Genomic DNA, 10614 nt, shown 5'->3' with positions numbered 1-10614 from the left:
ATTAGCTTGAAAAATGGGTATATGATGACTTGTCATCAATCGTCTAGCGCAGCCTCGTTATTGCTTCAATCTCTTCAGCGTTTATCGTTTCTTCCCTGCTACAGGTTGGTCTTCTTTTTCCTTTGTCGTTCTTTTCTCGTCTAATTTTGAGAAAGTTTTGATCTTGGAAAAAGTTTGAATCTTTCTGCTTTCGCTATGTCTGATTATTGCTGTAATGTGTGCTCTTGGAGTTTCTTTCGACTTTGTATGAACCTTTTCGTGTTTCCTGATAGTTGATGCTTCTAGGGCTTGGAAGTTTATTTTTGTTTCTTGATTGTGTCCTCTGATTTGAAGCTTTTGGAATAGTGAACTGTTTGATTTCTGAAAAAAGGTTGCATCTTTGATGATTTCCATTTGGCGTGTTTGATGTATGGTAGTTTCTTTTTCTGGTAGACTTTTTGATTTTGCGATTTTGATGACTTTTTGATTCGTGACTTTCTTTTCGGAGTGTCGCTTGTTAAAAGAGGTTATTTTCTTGTTGAGAGATGTCGAGACGTAGATTTGTAGATTTTTCTGAGTTCTTACTCTGTTACTGCCTCCAAAGGATGCCCCTGGACCTTGGTGTGAGTCATGGGGTCTCCTTTTGTTATTTTTAGTCTGAGTTGTATCCATATTTGTCTGAGCTGATTTTTGATTTGCCCGAGCCATTTTGGTTAGTAACCCATTTTTCTTTTTCTTACTGTAGGACTAGTTGACCCATGTCTTCTCGCAAAAATATTGTCGAGACATCCTCCAATGTCCCCGAGGGCATGTCTGACTGGCTGGACTCCCTCGTCTTGATGTGCGTTTCGGTGGTTAACTCTGAATACTGTGCGGAGCTTAGAAAACATCACCAGATCTGTAGTAGCAGGGATCAGGAGAAAAACTACAAGTTGGTAGCGGCTGACTTCGACGAGAGGGTTTGCTTTCCTTCTCTGTCCCAGGAGGAATACCCCTTCTTTTATGCTTATGATTACTTTTTTAGCCAGATGAACATTACCCTTCTTTTTACCTCTTTCGAGACCAACTTGCTGTGGTCATGTAATGTAGCACCTTCCCAGCTCCATCTGAACTCCTGGGGCTTTATTAAGATCTTTCAGCTGTTGTGCCAAGAATTGGACGTCAAGCCTTCTCAAACTCTCTTTCTTTACCTCTTTTTTTACCAAACCTGGGACTTCCAAAAAGAAAGCTTCTTGGATATCTTTCTGGTCTGCCCAAGGAAAGAAAGTGTTTTCTATGTATGATGAGTCCTTTAGGGACTTTAAGAACTACTTTTTTAAGGTCCGAGCTATTGAGAGAGCTCAACCATTTTTCTTAGAGTCAAATAATGAACTTGCCTTCCCCTTATGCTGGCAAAAGAATGTTGTGGTGTCTAGATATTCGTGGGAGATGCTTGATGAGGTTGAGCAGGCTTTTGTAAGTGTGTTGGAGGAAATTTGGGGGCAACCCCCCATCTCGACACAAAGAAATTCTTAGGGGATCCCTCCCTTCTCCGAGCTAAACTGGGTAATGGTCGACTTCTTTCTTCTTCGCTTTGTTTACTTGCTCTTTTGTTTCTTTTCTTCCAATTTTGTAACTTGGTTTTTTGCTGTGTTTTTTCAGAGATGGTTAAGAACAATGATTCCATGAAGGCCTTTAAGAAGGCGAGAAAAGCTACAGCTGCCCAGAACTTCTCGGCCAAGGCCACTGGGGAAGGATCCTCTCAGGTCCCTCCTAAGAAGCCGACCTTGAGCACTTCTGGGCTGAGGAGGGTGATCCATACTCCCTCGGTTCATTTGGTTGATCCTCCCCAAACTTCTGCTGCTAACTCTTCTCCCACTGCCGGCCCCCTTCCTAAAAGACAGAGGACCGTTGAGCCTTTTGAGCTCGATGCCCTTGACTTTGATGCTGTGGGGTTTGTTGACCATCAAATCGCCCCTTATGGCTGACTTCCTATGAACGATGTGTCCATTCTTCACCACCTGAATTTCATCACCAGTAGTAGTGTTAAGATGGCACATATAGGTGCAGCCTTGTTCTGAATTGCTCAGGATATCCCGATTCATGCAACAAAGTCTTTTATAAAGGAGGCCAAGTCAGAATTTGACAGGATTAAGGGGTTGAAGGAGGAACTTAAGAAGAAGGTGGCAAAGCTGGAGAAAGAGTTGGTGGGTAAGAAGATTCGGGCTACTATTGCGGTGGCTTCTGCAAATCTGGTTGAGGAGATGGCGCAGAAGCAAAAAGAGGGCTATATCCAGACTTATGGTGAGATGGTGGAGCTTAGAGAGAGGCTGGAATCTGCTCATGCTGATTACGCCGAGCTCCAGGGCCATCTCGTGGGCAGTGTGACTTCTGCCTACAAGAACTTGAAGGCTCAGGTCCGAGTTCTTGCGCCCGAGCTTGACCTGACTCTCTTCAGTTTGGACAATATTATAGAAGATGGGAAGATCGTCCCTGCCCCCAATGATGATGATGATGATAATGATGATGTAGATCCTCCTCCTGTGCAACCTGCCAAAGCTTCTGTTGCCCTGACTTCTCCAACTCCTACACCCGAGGTTGGCCGTCCCGAGTCAGATCCTAATGTTCAAATTTTGAATCGTCCAGATGGAACAGTTGATGCCATCCCTCTTGCGACTCGTCATCCTTCACCTTGGGATGCCGCTGATAAACCCATATTTCATGGTTCATCTTGTGCTCAATTGAGTGGTTTTTATCAACTCTTTACCCATTTATTCATATTAATCGCATGTTTTACATTTTTCTTCCTGATTTTGTGCTATGATTGAAAACATGCTTCTTAGATCTTATATTTTCTTATTATTAATCCGCTCTTATTACCATTAGATGCCTTGATATGTGTGTTAAGTGTTTTCAGATATTATAAGGCAGGAATGGCTTGGAGGATGGAAAGGAAGCATGCAAAAGTGGAAGGAATACAAGAAGTTGGAGAAATTGCTAAGCTGTCCAGCCTGACCTCTTCGCACTCAAACGGCTATAACTTTAGCTACAGAGGTCCAAACGACGCGATTTCAGTTGCGTTGGAAAGCTAACGTCCGGAGCTTCGATTTTATATATAATTTGCCATAGCTGTCTCGATTCCAGGCGACGCGAACACGTGACCTGACAGGAACACAACCCGCGCGGCCGCGTGAGCCATGCGGCCGCGTCACCTTTCCGCGACCTGTACGGACCAGAAAGCGCTGGAAGTGATTTCTGGGCTGTTTCTGACCCAGTTTTCGGCCCAGAGAACACAGATTAGAGGCTATAAAGTGGGGGTATGCATCCATTTATAAGGAGAGCTCTCATAATTTACTTTTCATGATTTAGATCTAGTTTGGAGAGAGGTTCTCTCTCTCTCTCTCTTTAGGATTTAAGTAGTGTTTTTAGAAATTAGGATTTAGGACTTCTCTTAGCTTTTAAGAGTGACTCTCGATCCAGGTTTTATATTCCTTTGTTTTAAGATTCCTTTTCACTTTATTTATTTATTCCAGCATTTGAGTTAATTATATACTTTTATAATTTAATTTCAGAATTATTCCATGTCACAGATTATTGTTTGAATTAATGATAATTGAGGTATTTTCAGTTTATGATTGCTTGCTTTTATTTACGTTACCATTGCTTCCGATATGAAGATATTTTATTCCAGCAATTTACTTTTCCCCCTTTTGGTCTTGGTTAAGAAATCAGTAACTCAACAGTTATCAAACTCAGCGTAAGTGATAATCGTTATCATGCTAATTGAACTGAACTTCAATAATCCCAACTTTTTCTTAGGAAATAAATAGGATTCGAAGGTCAAACTAATTAGTCCCTTGACTTACCTTTGCTTCAAAGGTTAACAAAGTGGAATTAAGATACAACTTTCATTATTGTTGAGGGGGATAACTAAGTTGGACTTCTAATTTCTCTCATCTTGCCAAAAGTTGCTTTACAGTATTTATTTATTTTAATTGCCATTTAATTTATTTGCCATATTTATTCTTCACTCTCAAAACCCCAATTTTACCTTTTTCATAACCAATAATAAGAACATACCTCCATGCAATTCCTTGAGAAGACGACCCGAGGTTTAAATACTCGGTTAACAATTTATTTAGGCGTTTGTTACTTGTGACAACCAAAACGTTTGTACGAAGGGATTTCTGTCAGTTTAGAGACTATATCTACAACCCGACTGTTTTTATGAAATTCTTTACTGGCAAAAATCTCGACGTCAGCCGCCACTTGGGGATCTTTGCCTCCTTTGTAGTTTCTATTTTTGGTATCTTATGGCTCGGTTTGTGGGTCTTTACATTCTAGATTTTTGTAACTTTTATTTCTTTTGGCTTTGACATTTTAGTTGCTTTTGTTAGTAACTTTTGTTTAGAAAAACAAATGCTTTTGAACTCTTGAGGTCGACTCTTGGGTGGCCTTCTGAGTTTTTATTATAGTAGCTTGGTTTCCTTTGAATGTGTTTGTTTGCAATCTTTTGGAACTTCCAGGAATCGCAAGAGTGCTAGAGCTTTTACTGTCCGACCTCTTTTTCGATTGCCTTTTGTTTTTGTTTATTTTCTGCTTTGGTCGAAGTGACCTTTTGAGGCTACCCTTGTTCGACTGCTCTTCTTAGTATTCTCATAGAACACTTGTGACTTGATTTTGGGTAAGGTCGTGGCTTTCTTTGGGTCGAGCTGTATCCCTTCTAGCGCACGCCTTCTGTCGGTCGACTACTTTCGTTGAATCTTTCAAGTTATTTCTAGTAATCAATTTTTAGTTGGACCTTGCCAGGTCTCTTTTTATGGATTTACTTTTTATAACTCTGTCGCTTTTGATCGGCTTCGGCTGACTTCTTCGTGTCGGTCCCTTTGTAGTTATTTCTAGTAATCCACTTTTGATAAGGGCTGATTAGACCTCTTTCTATGGATTACTCTTTATAACTTTGTCGCTTTGATCAGTCGGGTCCGACTTCTTCATGTCGGTCCATTTTAAGTTATTTTTAGCAATCTATTTTTTCTCAAACCTCGTCAAGCCTCTTTCTATGGATTACTTTTTATAACTTTTGTAGCTTTCGTGTCGATTGCTCCGACTTCTTCACGTCGATTCGTTCGAAGTTATTCCTAGTAATCCCTTTTTGCGGGTTACTTTTCATAACTTTTTGTCACTTTGGTCGATTGGTCCGACTTCTTCATGTCGGTCCGTCTCGAGTTATTTCTAGTAATCCATTTTTTAGTTAGGGCTGGCCAGGCCTCAACTTATGGATTACTTTTTATAACTTTGTCGATTTTGTCGCGATCGAACGATGAATTTGATCTTCACCTTGCTGACCTGTAGCTTTGTCTTGATCGAACAGTGAATTTGGTTTTCACTTTTGTCGATCTTTTGTCGAGACTAGACGATGAATTCGGTTTTCATCGTGGTCGGTCGACGAATTTGATTTTCACCTTGCCGACCTGTAGAGAGGCTTTGTAGAAAAAATCTGAAAAGTTTATTCAGGAAAAAGAGTGCACCTTTGGCCTAAGATCTTTTTATTTCCTCCTAACTATAATACCTTCTTAGGTTGCAGGCGTGCCATGACCTTGGTAGCTCTAGCCCCTCGAGTTCGGTCACCTTGTAGAGCCTTTCCCCAGTACCTCCGTTACTCGGTAGGGTCCTTTCTAGTTAGCCGCTAATTTGGCTTCTCTAGGTCGACTTGCTCTGACATCATTTCAGATTAAGATGAGGTAATTGTTGGCAAAATTTTGCTGTACTACCTTTCGATTGTATCTTAAGGCCATTCGACGTTTAACGCCTCCTCCCTGATTCGAGCTCTTTCCCGAATTTCTGGGAGTAGGTTGAGCTCTTCCCATTGAAGTTGGGAGTTGGCCTCTTCATTATAGAGGATCGTTCTGGGAGATCCTTCTTCAACTTCCACTAGGATCATTGCCTTTATTCCGTAAGCCAGTCAGAAAGGTGATTCCCTGGTCGTGGAGTGTGGGGTTGTCCGATATGCCCACAGGATTGTGGGAGCTCTTCAGCCCAGGCTCCCTTTGGATCCTGTAATCTCCATTTTAGCCTGGCTAATATGACTTTATCCGTGGCTTCTGCCTGTCCGTTAGCCTGGGGGTGTTTTACGGACGTGAATTGGTGCTTTATGTTCAAGTCAGCCACCAATTTTATTAACCCTGCGTCTGGGAATTGAGTACCATTGTCCGTGGTAATGGAGTAAGGGACCCCAAACCTTGTGACAATATTTCTATATACGAATTTTTGACTTCTTTGAGCAGTGGCGTTAGCTAGGGGCTCTGCTTCTATCCATTTCGTGAAATAGTTTACCCCTACAATGAGAAACTTGACCTGTCCCGATCCTTGGGGGAAGGGTCCGAGGAGGTCGAGTCCCCATTTTGCAAATGGCCAGGGTGAGGTTTCGCTGATAAGTTCCTCTGGTGGGGTGATTTCGAAATTAGCATCTTTTTGGCATGGTGGACATGTCTTTACGAACTCTGTTGCCTCCTTTTGTAAGGTCGGCAAAAGAATCTGGCTTAGAGTACTTTTTTGGCGAGAGCTCATGCTCCGAAATGGTTGCCACATATGCCACTGTGTACTTCTTCTAAAACTTCCTTTGTGTTAGAGGTAGACACACATTTTAACAGTGGTGTTGAAATCCCTCTCTTGTATAGAGTGTTGTTTATCATGGTGTAGTATTGTGCCTCCCGTTTTAATCTTTTTGCCTCTTTCTTATCTGTAGGGAATGCCTCTATTTTGAGGTAGTTAATTATGGGAGTCATCCATCCTTGATCCATACCTGTTATGGCTAGGACCTTTCCTTCTTCCAAGATTGACGGGTTCTGCAGTACTTCTTGGATGAGGCTCCTATTGTTGCCCCCTGATTTAGTGTTGGATAGTTTTGAGAGTGCATCAGTTCGAGCATTCTATTCCTGAGGTATATGGAAGACCTCATATTCCCCGAGTTGTCCGAGTTGTTCCTTGGTTTTGTCCAAGTACTTTTTCATGGTACGGTCCTTAGCATGGTAGTTTCCTGCTATATATGAAGTGACTACCTGTGAGTCACAGAAGATGACAAGCTTTTGTGCTCGAACCTCCTTAGCCAACTTCAAACCAGCTAGTAGTGCCTCGTATTCGGCCTGGTTGTTTGAAGCAGAGAACCCGAATTTGAGGGAGAATTCGATTTGGGTTTCCTGATCGCTTTCTATTATCACCCTTGCGCCACTTCCGATTTTGTTTGAAGAGCCGTCTCCGTAGAGATTCTATTCTGTGGGAGTTCCCAGAGTGTTAGTGTACTCAGCAATGAAGTCGGCCGAATATTGGGACTTGATGGCCGTCTGAGTTTCGTATTGAAGATCGAACTCAAATAGCTCGACTGCCCATTGTAGAATTCTTTCAGCTAAGTTTGTCTTCTGGAGAATGCCTTTCATGGGTGGGTTAGTCCGAACCTTGATGGTGTGAGCCTGAAAGTAGGGGCGAAGTCGTCGAGAAGTTAGTATGAGGGCATGAGCAAACTTCTCTATCTTTTGATAGTTCAGTTATGCCCCTTGTAGAGCTTTGCTAACGAAATAGATGGGTTGTTGCCCAGTTTCGTCTTCTCTAACCAGTGCCGATGCTATTGCCCGACTTCCTACTGTGAGGTACAACACAAGTGGATCTCATTCTTGCAGTCAAGTTAGAATAGGTAGTTGTCCCAAAAACCTTTTGAAATCCTGGAAAGCCTGCTCGCACTCTATTGTTCATTCGAACCTCTTTCCCTTACTTAAGGTGGCATAGAAGGGGAGAGATCTTATGGCCGATCTGGCTAGAAATATGGACAAGGCTGCCAGTCTCCTGTTGAGTTGTTGTACCTCTTTGACACAGGTCAGACTCTTCATGTCAAGTATGTCCCGGCATTTGTCTGGATTCGCCTCAATTCCTTGTTGTGTTAACATGAAACCCAGGAATTTTCCCGCCTCTACTGCGAAGGTGCATTTTGCGAGATTAAGTCGCATGCCATGATCTCTTATGGTGTCGAACACTATGGTGAGGTCGGACAGTAATGATTTCTCACTTTGTGTTTTCACCAATATGTCGTCCACATATACCTCCATGAGTTTCCCGATATGGCCTTCGAAGACTTTATTCATTAATCTTTGGTAAATAGCTCATGCATTTTTGAGTCCGAATGGCATGACGTCGTAACAATATTTTGCTTTTGGGGTCAATAATGAGGTATTCTCTTGATCAGGGGGATACATCGGGATTTGATTATATCCCAAATAAGCATCCATGAAAGAGAGGTACTTGTATTCGGAAGAGGCATCTACTAGAACAACATTGGCTAGCTTTGTTGAGATCAGTATAGTCGGTGCACATCCGCCACTTCCCATTTGATTTTTTCACTAAAACAACATTGGCTAGCCATAATGGGTATTTTACCTCTCTTATGAACCCTGCCTCTAGTAAATCTTACACATGTTCTTCCACAGCTTGAGATCTTTCTGGTCTGAGCTTCCTACGCTTCTATTGTATTGGCCGAGATCCTGTGTATACTGCCAGCTTGTGGCACATTAATTTGAGGTCTATGCCCGGCATATCTGCGACTTTCCAAGCAATGATATCAGCATTATCCCTTAAGATTTGTATCAGATGGCCTTTTGTATCTTGTTTCAAAGTTTTCCCGATGTTTGTTGTTTTGTCTGGGGTGTCTCCGATCTGGACTTTTCCGATCTGAACTCCACTGAGCTCGATGGTGTGGATTTCTTTCCCTTTGCCTCTGAGGTTCATACTTTCATTGTAACAGCGTCGCGCTATTTTCTGTCCTTTTATCGTAGCGATCTCTTCTGGAGTTGGGAACTTCATGCATAAATGTGGAGTTGAAACTACTGCTGCGAGCTGATTCAATGTTGCCTGACCTATCAGGGCATTGTAGGTTGAGCCTACGTCGACTACAATGTAGTCTATGCTGAGTGTCCTTGATTGGGTTCCTTTTTCGAAGGTTGTGTGTAGCGAGATGTATCCAAGCGATTGGATTGGAGTGTCTCCTAGTCCAAACAAGCTGTCTGGATATGCTCTGAGTGCTTTCTCTTGTAGGCCGAGTTTATCGAAAGCTGGTTTAAACAAGATGTCTCCCGAGCTCCCTTGGTCCACCAGTATGTGGTGGAGGTTAGCATTGGCCAATACGACAGTGATGACCATAGGATCGTCATGTCCCAGAATGATGCATGCCGCGTCCTCTTAGGTGAAAGTAATAGCGGGGAGGTCGGGTGATCCTTCTCCTTCCTGGCGCTAGAATGAGGGCATGAATAGGTACAATTAGACATTTTCTACTATGGACTTTCAGACACGGCTAAAATGTCTTTGGACCACTCTGCTGGTGGTTCGATACATATGAGAAAGACCATTAAAGAGGCTCATGAGCTTATTGAGACAATTGCCATTAATCAACATCTGTACTCATCTGCTGAGACTCCTATGAAAATAGCATGGTGAATATCTACTATGAAAGGTTAAGGCAATATCTACTGAACCTAACCCTCCAAAACAGGATGGTGAATTGACTTAGCAACTACACGTCCTTGTCCATCAAATACTGGAATCGCAAGGGCTGTGCGCAAAACTCTGGCTTCTAATAGGAATATAGAAGCACAGCTGAATCAAACAAGGAAACAGTTATCCAAGCAGATAACAGAGGAATGCCAGGCTATGCAACTGAGGAGTGGAAAATCCCTAAAGACCCAACCTCAGTGCAACAAGATATCAAAGAAAGAAAAGCCAACAGATGAAAACCAGACTATTGTCCAAGACATCTCCGAGGATGTTGAATGCCCAAAGAGGAATGTCATTGGCGTTCAATGCCAAGAAGTGGTATTCTTCGCTGGTGTTAAATGCCCAAATGGGGGCAGCAACCTTGGTGTTGAACGCCCAAGCAAGAGTGGTCAGACACTGGTGCACGAATTTGTAATTCGCACAACTAACCAGCAAGTGCACTGGGTCGTCCAAGTAATACCTTACGTGAGTAAGGGTCGATCCCACAGAGATTATTGGCTTGAAGCAATCAATGTTTATTTTATTAATCTTAGTCAGGAGGCCAATAGGGATTTAGTGAAATTACTAGATTTGATTATAAAAATAAAAGAGAATAACAGCGTTACTTGTAATGCAGTAATGAGAAATATGTTGGAGTTTTGGAGATGCTTTGTCCTTTGACTTCAACTCTTCCTTGAAATCCTTCAACACACGCAAGGCTCCTTCCATGGCAAGCTCTATGTAGGGTGTCACCGTTGTCAATGGCTACTTCCCATCCTCTCAGTGAAAACGTTCCTATGCTCTGTCACAGCACGGCTAATCATCTGTCGGTTCTCAATCAGGTTGGAATAGAATCCATTGATTCTTTTGCGTCTGTCACTAACGCCCAGCCCTCAGGAGTTTGAAGCACGTCACAGTCATTCAATCTCGAAATCCTACTCGGAATACCACAGACAAGGTTTAGACTTTCTGGATTCTCATGAATGCCGCCATCAATCCGGCTTATACCACGAAGATTCTGATTAAGGAATCTAAGAGATATTCATTCAATCTGATGTAGAACGGAGGTGGTTGTCAGGCACACGTTCATGGATTGAGGAAGGTGATGAGTGTCACGGATCATCACCTTCTTCACAATTAAGC

This window comes from Arachis stenosperma, chromosome 9 (assembly GCF_014773155.1).
Source record: "Arachis stenosperma cultivar V10309 chromosome 9, arast.V10309.gnm1.PFL2, whole genome shotgun sequence".
Taxonomy (NCBI): domain Eukaryota; kingdom Viridiplantae; phylum Streptophyta; class Magnoliopsida; order Fabales; family Fabaceae; genus Arachis; species Arachis stenosperma.
The sequence above is the reverse complement of the archived record's forward strand: the minus strand, read 5'-3'. Positions refer to the sequence as shown.